Raw genomic sequence first — 15,521 nt, 5'->3', positions numbered from 1 at the left:
TTTTTACAAGGATAATGAGGCTCAGGTTAGAATATGTAGGAGTGAGGGAGATTATTTCCCAGTAAAAGAAGGCCTTAGACAAGGATGTGTGATGTCACCATGGTTTTTTCAATATATTTATAGGTGGGGTTGTAAGAGACGTGAATGCTCGGGTGTCGACAGGTGTGGGGTTAAAAGATAATTTAACACAAAGTGGGAGTTGTCACAGTTGCTCTTTGCTGATGACACTGTGCTATTACGAGATTCTGAAGAGAAGTTACAGAGGTTGGTGGATGAGTTTGGTAGGGTATGTAAAAGAAGAAAATTAAAAGTGAGTATAGGAAAAAGTAAGGTGATGAGGATAAAAAAAATTGGGTGACGAAAGACTGAATATCAGATTGGAGGGAGAGAGTATAGAGGAAGCGAATGTATTCAGATATTTAGGAGTGGACATGTCAGCAGATGGGCCTATGAAAGATGAGGTGAATCATAGAATTGATGAGGGGAAAAAGGTGAGTGGTGCACTTATGAGTCTGTGTAGACAAAGAACTTTGTCCATGGAAGTAAAGAGGGGAATGTATGAGAATATAGTTATACCAACACTCTTATAAGGGTGTGAAACATGGGTAGTGACTGTTCCAACAAGGAGAAGGCCAGAGGCAGTGGAGATGTCATGTTTGAGAGCAATGTGTGGTGTAAATATAATTCGGAGAATTCGTAGTTTGGAAATTAGGAGGAGGAGCGGGATTGTCGAAACTATTATCCAGAGGGCAGAGGAAGGATTGTTGAGGGGTTTGAACATAGAGAGAGGAACAGAGGAAATGGAATGACTTCGAGAGTGTATAAATCTGCAGTGGAGGGAAGGCAGGGAAGGGGACGGCTTAGGAAAGGTTAGACGGAGGGGATAAAGGAGGTTTTGTGTGCGAGGGGCTTGGATTTCCAGCAAGCATGCATGAGCATGCTAGATAGGAGCAATTGGAGAAAAATTATTTTTAGTACTTAAAGTGCCGTTGAAGTATAAGAGAGGTAAAATTTATGAAGGGATTCAGGAAACCGGTAGGCTGGACTTGAGCCCTGAAGATGGGAAGTACAGTGTCTGTGCTGTGAAGAAGGGGTGTTAATGTTGCAGTTTTATAACTGTAGTGTAAACATGCCTCTGGCAAGACAGTAATGGAGTGAATAATGATGAAAGTTTTTCTTTTTTGGCCACCCAGCTTGGTAGGAGACGGCCGATGTGTTAATAAAAGTACAAAAATAAGAAAACTCAGAGAGGTGTACATATATTTGTGTATACATGCATGTGTAGTGTGACCTAAGTGCAAAAAGAAGTAGCAAGATATATCTGGTATTGCATGTGCTTACGAGACAGGAAAGAAAAAAAGACACCAGCAATCCTATCATCATGTAAAACAATTACAGGCTTCTGGGGGTGGTTGCTGTCTACCAACCTACTACCACAGGATGGTAGTACCTCCCTGGGTGGTTGCTGTCTACCAACCTACTACCACAGGATTTAATTCAGTTATCAGGTTTTAAATGGGTAAGAACAAGTACAATATGTTCTCTCTTAATGCTGTTAACAGGTTCGTGAAAATGGTGACTTTAAATACGAGTGTATTTCAACATTATACACTGTTGATACAGAAATGGGTGACAATTGAGAGCATGTTGTAAAGCTAGTTATGCAGAGCATTTCAGGCAAGCTTAAGCCTAACTTAAGACTACAAGGGCATATCATTTTATGTGACTATAACAAATAATGAGTTGGGTTCTAGTCTAGTAAGTCTATAGGTACAGGTTGACCATCATTAATCCGACATCATTGGAACCTGTAGGGTGCCGGATAAGTGATTTTTGCCAGCTTACAGAGTGTTTAGGTTCGAATACACTTAACCTAATGGTGATATTTACACATCGGCAATCTCACCCACTTTATGCCCTATTTTTGGTCCATTCCATTGTTCTAGTCTACCATACTCATAGCTATTTTGCTAATATTCCTTCTACTCTGTCGATTGAGTGAAAAAAAAACATTTACCTATTTCAACTACCCAATAAGGTGGTCAGAAATGGGTAATTTGGCCAATTTCACACAAATTTCAAGAGATGCCAATTTCAAAATAGTCCAGAATAAGCAATGCAGACATTCCTGGCACTAAAATAACATTTTCTCTGTTCATTAGTCACATCTCCAGGCCCCTCTTCTATTATGCTTGCTTTCTATTTTGAATTTTGATTCACACAAAAAAATAGAAGATTTACTGTTATGTAGACTACTGCATTATTGTAATACGGTGGAACCCCGATTTTCGAACTTCATCCATTCTAGAAAGTGGCTTTAGTACCGAAACGTGAGAAAACTGAATCTATGTTTCCCATAAGAAATAATGTAAATGCAATTAATCCTTTCCAGACGCCCAAAAATATTCACAAAAAATAATTTTTTTAAAGAATAAATATAGCTCTACATACACAAAACAATGAAAGACGAATATAAACATTGAAGACTCTTGTTGGCTTATGGAAGACAGGGAAGAGGGTAGAGGGAGTTGGGGTTATTGTTTGGAAGGGAAATCTCCTGGGGTTAGTTCCCTTCTTTGTCTTTTAATGCCACTAGGACCAGCTTGAGAGTCACTGCACCCGTCTCACAAAATGTCTGTCCAGAGAGGTCTGTTTCTGACCTCTCTTTAACATTTGTCTGAAGTGGGACAAGGTTCTGTCACTGTACATATGGCTTGTTTCAGCTTGGTCAGGGTGATATTTCTCAGCAAAAAGCTTGCACCCTATTCCACATTGCACAAATCTCTTTAATCTCTGAAGAAGGCACCTCCTTCCCTCTCTTTTCCTCCTCCTCTGAAGCAAGTTCCTCAGCTGCAGTCTGTTGCTGTTCGAGTTGAAGGTTTTGCAGCTCTTAAGTGGTTAGCTCTTTCATGTGGTCCTCCACCAACTCTTCCACATCCTTGTCACTCTTATCCACAACAGGCGGAGGGTCGACAGGGTCAGCCTCAAACCCTTCAAAATCCTTTTCGAGGACACAGTCTGGCCACGATTTTCTCTAAGCAGAGTTCAAAGTCCTGGAAGTCACTTCCTTCCAAGCCTTACCTATAATGCTTATGCAATGGAGGATATTGAAGTGATCCCTCCAGAACTCTCTTAGGGTCAATTCAGTGTCCGAGGTCACTTCAAAGCACTTTTGAAACATTGCTTTGGTGTACAGTTTTTTGAAGTTTGAAATGACCTGCTGATCCATGGGCTGGATGAGAGGAGTGGTATTAGGGGGCAGGAACTTCACTGTTATAAAACTGAAATCAATAGACAATTGGTCTTCCAGGTCTGGAGAATGAGCAAGGGCATTGTCCATTACCAGGAGGCACTTGAGTGGCAATTTCTTTCCCAGGAGGTATTTTTTCACACTCGGGCCAAACACATCATGGACCAACTCTTTGAAAATTTGACTCATGCCTTATTATTAGCTTTCCACATCACACACAAATTTACTCGTGAAGACATTGTTTTTCTTGAACACTCTGGGATTTTCAGACTGATACACCACTAAAAGGCTTCACTTTGAAATCCCCACTAACAAGAGAGTTAGTCTGTCTTTCATAGGCTTGTGTCCTGGAAGTGCCTTTTCCTTCTGCGTGATGTAGGTCCTCTTTGGCGTTTTCTTCCCAAAGAGGCCTGTTTCGTCACAATTAAACACTTGTTGGGGGATGAATTCTTCAGCCTCTACGTACCCCTTGAATTCATGCACGAATTTTTCAGCTGCAAGTTTGTCTGAACTTGCAGCCTCACCATACCTTACAACACTGTGTATACCACTATACTTCTTGAATCTGTCGAACGAGCCTCTGTTGGCCTTAAATTCACTAACAGCAGCACTCGTTCCAGACATTTTCTTTAGGAGATCTGCATATAACTGCCTTGCTTTTTCACAAATGATCGACTCTACACCAACAACATCTACATATCTTCCACTGTTTGTGATCCCTGTTCAGTTAGCACATTCACCCCTTTCGCAACTTTAACTTCCTTCATTTCTGCTTTCTTTGTCAGGATGGAGAAGATTGTTGATTTCGACTGGCAAGCTCGGCTAAACGTACGCCACTTTCGTATTTTTCTACGATCTCTTTCTTTATTTCTATCGAGCTTCTCTCCTTCTTTATCAAAGGGCTGGCACTAGAAAGCTTCATTGGGCCTATGCTGGCTTATTTAGCAGTCACAATTAAAAAACAAGTACCAGAAACAAGGAATTATTACCAAATGGTTTGGAATGCATGAAGTAATGCTCACTTGACCAGTAACAGAGGCAAACTGAGAGGTGTAGTGGCGGGGTCCCCTGGGTGGTCAGGCAGGCAGATGCGTATCATAAGTCTGATAACCGGAGCAAAATCCGATATCTGGAGCAAAATTTCGCACAAAAAACGGTCTGAAAACCAAAACGCCCGATTATTGGAGCGTACGAAAATCGGGATTCAACTGTAATTATACAAATAATGTCAACCCATTAGTAACTGCATAATAGACTGGCCAGTTGGACACGTATTGGACAGTGGCATCATTTGTTTACTCTTGAACATTGGCAAAAATTGAACATTTCTGCTAATTTAAGCTCAGTTTCAAGATGGTTTCTATTGTGAAACCAATCAAAATCATATGTACATCTTCCATTCTATCAAATGAGACAAAAAAAAAGAGAATACACTACAAAATCCATACAAAAATACACCGCAAAGTCGCTGTTTTACACCAAAAGCATGGTCTCAGTTTTTTCTCATTATTCACTGCATGCTACAGGATTTTTTTTTATGTAGTGCACACTTATCACACAGACCTATTCTCTCAAATATAGGCCCAAATTTACTGGTCACAGCTTATCTGGGTAAGCTGAGCTCATGGCAACCAACAGTGGCTTCAAAGCCACCTTATCTTTCATGGACAATGTACGGTGTATGTGCTTTACACAATGAAAAACTGAGCAGGTTATCACAACAAATGGAATAAAAGAAATTGGAATGACTTATGCAGCAAGTAGTGCCACCAAACATTAGTGGCAGGTTGGTGTGACGACCCCGGAAATTTGAAATTATGCTAGTCGAAATTAGTGCCAGATTACTGATGGAACCAGATTACTGATTGCCGGATTAGTGATGGCCGACCTGTACTACTTTTTGCATTAGGTCTCATTAGCTGACATTCAATTCAGGAACTTTAGTTCATCCCTTCAATTCCTCTGACAACTTTTACACCATTATCCTATGCTATAAAATAAACTCTGGAAGCTGGACATGGACAGGGCCATGGAGGCATTGACCCCCAAAACACCCTCCTCCAAATACGTTGTGTGTGTGGTAGTAATTCTCACAATTGTGAGATTAGAGTGTTAACTTTACTATTTTAAAACATGTGTACAATATTACGATTTCAAAAGTATCAAGTCACATCAGCAACGTTTTCACTCTTACCCCCGACAATAAAAATCTGTCGTATCCTCAGTTGCAATTTCTATGTCATATAAATCCAAATATCAAGCAAAAGAGATCAACTATAATATAATTATTATTTTTTATACCAAATAATTTGAATTTGCAGTATGTAAAGAAATCCAGCTATTTTAATTATGGTAAATCAACAAATACACTGTGTAACAAATGTTTTTTTGTCATATTCAAGAACTATAATATATAAGGATGAAAAAATACTGCATTGCAAATTTATGACTGCACCCTTATGATAACCAGCTCTTGAGTAATTATAATTTAAGCTAAATGTAATTAATAAAAAAAATAATAATATGTAACTGAACTTTTAGATTATAAATAACTAACTGTAATTGACTGTGCATTGTTCACATACTTACATTTAAATTCAAAATACAAAGCATGTTTGATAACACTGGTCTGCATTTGGAATTATTTTAATTTTTATTTTTATTCATGGTTGCGATCTTACATATTCCTGGGCTGCTGATTGCAAATATCTAAACCATTTTGCTCTATCACATGAGGATTTCGAATAAAATACAAATTACAGGTGCACATTCCTTTATCCAAAACCCTTGGGGCTCGTATTGTTTCGAATTTCAGTCTTTTTCGAATTTCAGAATGATTCTCAATGCCGCCACGTGGTGGCGTGACCCAGATGACTGACGCTCCACACTCCACGAAAAAAAGTTCGGTTTTCAGAACTTATCAAATTTCAGAATTTCGGATAAAGGGATGTGGACCTGTAATGTAAAATTTTTAATAAATTGTTAATTTATTAAAATTAGGCAAGTAATCATGGAAAAGCCCATTCTGTTAGTTTTAAGAACATATGAATTCCAAATCAACATGAATCAAATCAAATAATTTTATGAAAAAAAAAAGTTCTCCTAATGGTTAGCCTACATATTTAAATAAAGAAGGAGGACTGCTTTAATTTTTGCTTGTGCTGTGCATCGAGATCATTAAGTTTCAATGACCAGCAGTAATCCGCCATCATGCTGACATTCCATGGTGCAAATATCCTGATGGAACCGCTCTCCTTGTTCCTCGCTGTAGTCCCCACAATTGTTGGGAAAGTAGTCAAGATTTGAGTGCAAAAAGTGAATCTTCACTCATTCTAGACCCAAGTTGTTGGAAACTTGAAATCACGTCTTGGATCATTCTTTCATATCTGGGGGAGCGCCTGTTTCCCAGGAAGTTGTGGACAATCTGCCTGAATGAAAACCAGGCATACACCTCGACACCTGCTAATGCTTCATCAAAATGCTAGTCATTCGTCAGTTCCCGAATCTGAGGGCTAACAAAGATTCCTGCCTTTATCTTGCCTTTATTTATACGAGGAAACTTTGACTTCAGGTACTTAAAGCAGTTCCATTCTTGTTCAAGGCCTTAACAAAATTTTTCATAAGCCCTAATTTGATGTGGAGTGGTGGCAGCAGAATTTTCTTGGGTTCAACTAGTGGCACAGTTTTGAAGTTGTGATTTCCAGGTATGAAGCTGGCTCTTGTTGGTCAGTCTTTTTGTTCATAGTGCTGGCTGTCTGCCCTACTATCCAAAAGACACAGAAAACAGGGATACTTGGTGTGTCTGCCTTGAAGACCTAGTAGGAGAACAATAACTTTTAAATAACCACAAAGGAGAAAATTGTGATTCTGGTACTTGACTGCAGATATTATCGTCTTCATATTTGCGTAAGTTTCTGACATTTGGACACTATGGCCAATTGGCACAGAGGCAGCTGTGTTGCCATTAAACTTCTTTTAGAGGAATGAATGAAGAGTCCCCATTCATCTGCTTTGTATGACATCCCCGTGTGTTCAATAGGGCCAGAAATATTAGAACAGAAAATTAAAGATTCATCTTTGTCAAAGAGCTGAGTGAATTCCGTTTCACGATGACGGAACCAAGTGAATGTTGTTCCAGGAGCTAGAAGCCTGTGTTCCTTCAGCCTAGAGCTAAGTAACTAAGTAACTAAGTCTCTCACCATGTCATTGAGCACAACTTGATTGAAGTGTTTGGGATCGTCATTTGTTGGTCGTTCATCGTCTACTTCCATCTCCTAGAATCACTGGTATCAGACTCTGATGAAATTTGCCATGTCTCAGGTGGCACAGGTACAGGAATATCTTCAGTGTGAAACTGGCCTTATTGCTGAAGGAATATTTGGGTACATTATGCGCTCTAACTGACCACATTTGGAGCTTAATGATGAAACTCTTGCAAGCTTTGTGTGGTGCAAATGGTTTGTCCTGGTCTCCAAGTTTGCAGCCAAAATAAGCAAATTAGCAGCGCTTCAATAAAGGAGTAATGTTGCTCCAGGAATCTGAAAAGCATGAATTGCCCGCAGATGTAGCAAAATATGTCTGATGAATTTATGCTGCCTATAGACATATTAATAATCCAAAAATAAAGAAAAATATATTAGATTTAACATTTAAGTCAATATAAGGTAAGCATTTAAATTGGTAATACATATATCACTTTCTCATTTGCTTATGTTATACGAAAAGAGAAAACTAACGTTTTCGTATAACTTGACAACTTGATGTGATAGAGATGAATAAAAAACACAATGAATCACTATTTTCCATATATATATACCTAGAAAGATACCATAGAGTCAATAAAAAAATCATGCAGACCAGTGTAATTATTTTAAATATTAAACAATGATTTCAGCATTAACCCTTTGAGGGTCCAGAGGCCAAATCTCAAAGTGACAGTTAGGTTCCAAGAATTTTTGAAAAAAAAAAATTCTTACAGAAGTAAAGACAATATTTTTCTAGAGGTGATAAAAAATAAACAAAAAATTTCCGATCAGTACTTTCCAAGATATAGAGGCATGAAATTGACCCTCAATGACCTGGTGGCAGCAACATCGGCGACTTCCATAAAGTCGCATTATTTTTATTTTAATTTTTCGTTACTTTATTCTTTTCTTTTCTAATTTTGTTTTTTCCAGTAACGTTTGTGGCCTGTGAGACCAATATAATGCATAATGTATACATGTACACACGCTGTATTCAACACAATAACCACACTAATATTTTCATAATTATATTGTTTATAATAATTGTTTACAAGAAAAAACGTGCAGAAAATATTGTACATTAGCAATGTTCTATTATATATTTACATATGCACAGTTACTGGACATGTTCCTAGAACTGCTGCAGTCTGTGAAAGTCTTTGAAACAAGGTGCCATGCACAGTGGTGTCTTACTCATCTGTGGACCTGTATGATTTTATTATTACCTGGAGTCTGCCTGGAGAGGGTTTCAGGGGTCAACGCCCCCGCGGCTCGGTCTAAGACCAGGCCTCATGGGGATCAGGGTCTGATCAATGAGGCTGTTACTGCTGGCCGCACGCAAACTGATGCATGAACCACAGCTCGGTTGGTCGGGTACTGACTTTAGGTGCCTGTCCAGTGCCTTCTTGAAGAAAGCCAGGGGTCTATTGGTAATCCCTCTTATGTATGCTGGGAGGCAGTTGAACAGTCTTGGGTCCTAGATACTTACTGTGTTGTCTCTCAATGTATTCGTGGCACCCCTGCTTTTCATTGAGGGAATGTTGCATCTCCTGCCGAGTCTTTTGCTTTCATAGAGAGTGATTTTCGTGTGCAGGTTTGGTACCAATCCCTCCAGGACCTTCCAAGTGTATATCATTATGTATCTCTGTCGCCGGCGTTCCAGGGAATTCAGATCAAAGACCTTCAACCGTTCCCAGTAATTTAGGTGCTTAATCGTACTTATGTGTGCCGTGAAAGTTTTTGTACACTCTCCAGGTCTGCAATGACGCCAGCATTGAAGAGGTCCATTAGTGTACAGTAGTATTCCAGCCTATAAAGAACAAGTGATTTGAAGAGAATCATCATGGGCATGGCGTCCCTAGTTTTGAAAATTCTCATTATGCATCCTATCATTTTCCTAGCCGATGAGGTAGATACATTGTTGTGATCTTTGAAGGCGAAATCCTCTGACATTATCACTCCCAGGTCGTTCACATTACTTTTCACTCTATTGTATGGTTAGAATTTGTCATATACCCTGATACATTTTTAATTTTCTCAAGTTTTCCATATCTGAATAGTTGAAATTTCTTCTCGTTGAACTTCATATTGTTTTGAGTGGCCGATTTGAAGATTTGGTTGATGTCTGCTTGTAGTCTTCAGGTGTCTTCGATCGAGGTCACTGCCATGGCAACCTGGGTGTCATCCGCAAAGGAAGACATGGAGCTATGGCTTACATCTCTGTCTGTCAGATATGAGGATGAGGAATAGAATGGGAGTGACTACTGTGCCTTGTGGAACAGAGCTTGTGAGGGAAAAGCTCAATAGATAGGTACAGTGATATAGTAATAATAGTTTCATTGCTGGCTACTTGTTAAGGTAGGGTAAGTCCAGCTCCCGCTATCCCCCCTCCCCCTTTTTCCCTCTCCCTGAAAGTGATAGTTTGCTTGCCGGCTACTTGTTAAGGTAAGGTAAGTCTAGCTCCCGCTGTACCCACCTTTTTCCCCCCACCCCGAAAGTGATAGTTTGACTGCCGGCTGCTTGTTAAGGTCGGGTCAGTCTAGCTCCTGCTATCCCTTCCCCTCCTTCTTCCCCCCCCCCCGAAAGGTGACGTGTTGGGCTCGGGACCAAACAGTAATCACTAGACTCACAGCTCCCAGCACTACTGTAAGTACATGCCTGCCTTGTATTTTAGTGGATTTATTGGTTGAAAGCTTCACTTTTGACCAATAATAAACTTAGTCTTTTCAGCCTTGCTCTAGGTTGACTGTTGTAATAATCACCACATATTTTAGGTATTGTACTTATCATGGAGAGTGATTTCTTAAGCAGTGGGTAACCTGTCTATCTTTCCAGCTTGGATGACAGAGAGGGTCACCTGCCAATCAATGAGGAAAACTATTGGAGATAGACTAACGTCCTGAGACTTCCCCTTTTTGGATTTAATTACCTGTGCACCCGTATGAAATTGCAGTACGTAACCCCTCATCATTGCAGCGGTAAATAACCTGCTTTCCTGTCATCGGGATATAATACTCAAGGCTATACTGTGAAGAACTAGCCAGTGGGTTGTAACCAACACCTGCGACCCCCTCCCCATCATCAGCAACGGCTACGATTTCAACAACACACAGTGTCACCAACGCCAGACACCCCTGTATATATTAGCGTTGAATTCAGTTATCATTTATATTTTTCATTTTCTTTAATGTAGGATTAATTTTTCATATTTAAGTGTTTTATATTTTATATTTTCTATATAATAAAGTGTTTATGTTTGTCTGTTATTATTTCTTTTTCTATTCATTAATTTTCCTGAGGAGGAGCCAGCCTTGGTAATACTGTCTGAAGTTATTACAGGGCTGAGTAAGCCTTCACAAGTGGCGACCTTGAAAGGATCAACTCGACTGAATCAAAATTCAACTCCATCTCGAATCTACCGTTGGAACTTCAACGCCGCATACCACTGACGGTTACCACCAGCCATGAGTAATCATTCTCTATGGTAGGACTTCGGTACAGGTATTTAAAAGATTTGGTAATTGTTATAGTCTCAATTTATTGTAAGTCAAGTCAGGCAGGATATAATATTTAATTCTGCCATCTTTTTGTGTGAGCTTGAAACACTTTGGAGGATTAGACTCTAGGGACCCGAGATTTTCCAGTGAAAATTTGTTTCATTGAGCTCTTTATTATATCAAGGGAGCTGTCGTAGGACACTCTTGATTTGTTGGTGAGAAGATTGGATGGTCAAGTGACCCCATTCTACTTACTGTTTGCTCGGAGCCGGCATAGAACCCTTCGTTTTAATTAATACATATTGTTTAATTGAAGCAGGGATCGAGCCCTCTGGTTTATTTACAGTTTGAGTGGAGCAGGAATTGAACCCACCGTTTTCTTTAATACCCGTTTCATTTTCCCCTGGTAGTTTAAGTTATTCTTGCAAATATGGAGGAATACCAGTTTTGGATGAACGCTGGAAGTAAGTTAGGAATAACAGGGAAAAATTTAGAACCTTTCATTAGTGCAAAGATCCAGGAAAGACTTGAAAGAGAGAATAGAAAGAGAGAGAGAAGACAAAAAGGAGCGTGATAGACTTGATCGTGAGGAGAGAGCTAAAGTACGTGAGGAACAAGTTAAATTAAGGGAACTTGATGAAAGAGCAAAGGACAGAGAATATGAGTTAAGGGAGAGAGAAAAGGATCGCGAGCTCGAACAAGCTCGCCTTGAATTAGAGAATAAAAAGTTAACTTTCTCACAACAGCAATTAGATGATGGAGTAATGGAACAACGTGCAGCTAGTGCACATATTCCAACACCTAATTTACCTCCCTTCACAGAGGGGGAAGACCATAACTACTATAGAGGTGGCTGAAGCACTTTTGTCCATCTTCTCCAGAGTGGGCATTCCTAGAGAAATTTTGTCTAACCGTGGGACACAATTCACATCTGACTTAATGCAACATCTATACCAACTTCTGGGAGTGAAGCCTCTCTTCACCACACGCTATCATCCCAGCTGTAATGGGAGGATTGAGCGCCAGCATTCAATTCTAAAGTCAATTTTAAGGAAACTTTGCTCCCTTAAACCTAAGGAGTGGCATCGTTACCTACCCTGTGCTCTGTTTGCCATGAGGGAAGTGTTCCCAGTGACTCTTTGGGGTTTTCACCTTTTGAACTTCTCTATGGTAGACAGGCCAGAGGCCCATTGTCCATCCTTCATGACTTATGGACTAATGAGAAGGTAAATGCTGAGGTTCAGTCTTACCAGTTTCTCTTTGACCTTAGATCCAAACTTGAGGAGACCTCTGACATAGTTTCGAAAAACTTACACTTGTCAATGGACCAGTACAAAACCTATTTCTTTTTCTATTCATTAATTTTCCTGAGGAGGAGCCAGCCTTGGTAATACTGTCTGAAGTTATTACAGGGCTGAGTAAGCCTTCACAGAGCTTTTCACCATGGATGCCTGGAACTTTACTATTACTCTTTGTGTTTTATTTGTCAGGAAGTCATAGATCTATCTACCAACTTTTCCTGTTATTCCTTTATCACGCATTTTGTGTGCTATTACACTATGGTCACACCTGTCGAAAGCTTTTGCAAAGTCTGTGTATACTACATCTGTATTTTGTTTATCCTCTACAGCATCCAGGGCCTTGTCACAGTGGTCCAGTAGCTGGGACAGGCAGTAGCGACCTGCTCTATACCAGTGTTGCACTGGGTTGAGGAATTGATGGGTATCTAGGCGGTTGGCGATCTTGCTTCTTAGAACCCTCTCAAAGATTTTTATGATATGGGATGTTAGTGCTATCGGTCTGTAGTTCTTTGCAATTACTTTACTGTCACTTTTGTGGTGTGGGGCTATGTCTGTTGTTTTTAGTGTGTGCGGGATGACCCCTGTGTCCATGCTTCCTCTCCACAAAATGCTGAAGGCACACTTTAGGGGCTTCTTGCAATTCTTGATGAACATGGAATTCCATGAGTCTGGGCCTGGGGCAGAGTGCATGGGCATGTCATTTATTGCCTTTTCAAATTCTTGTGGAGTTAGGATAATATCCGTGATTTTTGAGATGGCCAAATTTTTGGTTTCGTTCATAAAGAATTCATTTAGATTTTCGACGCTTAGTCTGGACAGCAGCTCGTTGAACACTGAGTCCTATACCTGGAGACGGTTCCGGGGGTCAACGCCCCCGTGGCCCGGTCTGTGACAAGTCCTCATGGTGGATCAGGGTCTGATCAACCATGATGTTACTGTTGGCCGCACTCAAAACGATGAACGAACCACAGCCCGGCTGGTCAGGTACTGACTTTAGGCACCTGTCCAGTGCCTACTTGAAGACAGCCAGGGGTCTATTAGTAATTTCCCTTATGTATGCTGGGAGACGGTTGAGCAGCTTTGGGCCCCTGATACTTGTTGTGTTGTCTTTTATCGTGCTAGTGGCACCCCCTGCTTTTCATTGGGGAAATGTTGTATCGTCTGTCGAGTCTTTTGCTTTCACAGGGAGTGATTTTCGTGTATTACGGCCTCCTAGCAAACTGTCGGTTAGATCGTTAACCTACCGGCCTGCAGTACCACTGGGAACGTCATCTCACCCAATGTTGTGGCTGCGGGGCAGGCCTCCCTCAGTTCTTCGCTGGCTTCTCTTACCTGCGGGCCTCGCCCAGTCTGCTGACTTTGCAGACTTCGTGACTTGTGGGTCTCTCTTGGCCTCAGTCTGCTGATTTCAGTTCCTCGCAGGCTTCTACTCGCAGACAAGTCTGCTGACTTCAGTTCCTCGCTGGCTTCTGTTACCTGTGGGCCTCACCCAGTCTTCTGACTTCAGTTGCAGACTTTTTGACCTGTGTTTCTCTCTGGCGTCAGTCTGCTGATTTCAGTTCATCGCTGGCTTCTGTTACTCGCAGACCTCAAGTGACCTGTGGGTCTCTCTCACCCAGTCTGCGAACCTCAGTTTCTCGCAGGCTTCTGTTACTCGCAGACCAGTCTGCTGACCTCAGTTCCTCGCTGGCTCCTGTTATCTGCGGGCCTCACCCAGTCTAATGACTTGTTCCTCGCAGGCTTATGCTGGCCTTAGTACTGGTCACTGTTGCCGCATACTGAGAGTCGTATGATATGACAAAGTAGTGTCGTGGAACGTACGTAATTTGTATCTGATATTGTAAGACTGAGTGAGACACAGAAGCGTCGTGGAGGTGTTGTGTATTCCGGTGCGTGTTGTAGTATCAAATGACACGGATAAAAGGAAGTACGGAGATGGAGTGTTATGACACAGAGAAAAGGCAGTGTTGTGGATGTACCACAGAGAAGATGTGTCATGGAACACGGAGAATAGGTGGTGTCATGGGACACAAGGATGGAGTGTCATAACACGGGGATAACGAAGTGTCATGTGACACGAAGAAGTCGATGTCATGTGACACTAGACACTATAGGGTCATGACTATTTACTTTGTAATTGATATTTGATATTTTGTAATGACACAATAGTGTCGTGTGACACTATTGTGTGTAATAAATGTATGTTACTTTGTACGCAGATCGTGACCTGTGGCTCCTGTGTCGTGGAACGTACGTGATTTATATTTGATGTTAAGACTGAGTGTGACACAGAAGTGTCGTGGAACGTAAGGGTGTCATGTAACCCGGTGAGTGTTGTAGTATTAGATGACACGGAGAAAAGGAAGTACGGAGACGGAGTGTTATGACACGGAGAAAAGGCAGTGTTGTGGCTGTACCACAGAGAAGGTGTGTCAGGGAACACGGAGAACTGGTGGTGTCATGAGACACGAAGATGAAGTGTCATAACACGGGGATAAGGAAGTGTCATGTGACACGAAAAAGGCGTGTCATGACACGGAGATAGGCAGTGTCGTGAGACACTAGAAGAAGGCAGTGTCATGTGACACTAAACACTATAGGGTCATGATTATTTACTTTGTAATTGGTATTTGATATTGTAGTGACGTGTGACACTAAGAGAAAGTATTGTTGGAAAATAGTGTTGTGTGATAAAGTTATATTACTTGGTATGTGATATATATACGAAAGAGAAGAGTAGGAGTTAGATTCCTGTTTTTTATGCCAAACAATTTTAATAGTAATGATTATAAATATTAGTGATGTTTTGTAATCCTGAATTATTATATCTAATGTTACAACACTGGTAACAGGCCAACTAAATCTAAATAAATTTCCTAACATTCTACCTGTGTGGAGATGTTAGAGACACAAGAGTTTTGTAATAGTGTGCAAGTTTGGTACTAATCCCTCTAGGATTTTTCAAGTGTATATGTTGATATATATCTCCTGCCTGCGTTCTAGAGAGTACAGGTTTAGGAACTCCAAGCATTCCTAGTAATTTAGGTGTTTTATCATAAGAGCATAAAGGAGGAGCACTGCAACAGGCCTGTTAGTCCATACTAGGCAGGTCCTTCGCAGTCCATCCCACTAACAGAATATTTGCCCAACTCAATTTTCAATTCTACCCGAGGAACAAGCTTTGATAATTCTATTAACTCATGTGTAAGTCCCACTCAAATCCAACCCC

At 40.7% G+C, this 15,521-nt stretch overlaps 1 protein-coding gene across 3 annotated transcripts in view; it reads right to left on the bottom strand.

Moving 5' to 3' along the window:
• The window catches only part of LOC128693588 (probable cytochrome P450 CYP44), a 221,016-nt gene that overhangs the window by 186,811 nt on the left and 18,684 nt on the right, over positions 1-15,521 (bottom strand). Inside the window, exon 2 of one of the 3 annotated variants that reach the window (XM_053783389.2) lies at positions 4,273-4,408. The exons of the other annotated variants lie outside the window; for them this stretch is intronic. The gene's annotated coding sequence lies outside the window, so the exon portion shown is untranslated. The remainder of the gene's footprint in view (positions 1-4,272; positions 4,409-15,521) is intronic. 3 annotated transcript variants of the gene reach the window in all.

The sequence above is a fragment of the Cherax quadricarinatus genome, unplaced genomic scaffold (genome assembly GCF_038502225.1).
Source record: "Cherax quadricarinatus isolate ZL_2023a unplaced genomic scaffold, ASM3850222v1 Contig127, whole genome shotgun sequence".
In the NCBI taxonomy this organism is placed as follows: domain Eukaryota; kingdom Metazoa; phylum Arthropoda; class Malacostraca; order Decapoda; family Parastacidae; genus Cherax; species Cherax quadricarinatus.
This window is presented reverse-complemented; position numbering and strand designations above follow the sequence as displayed.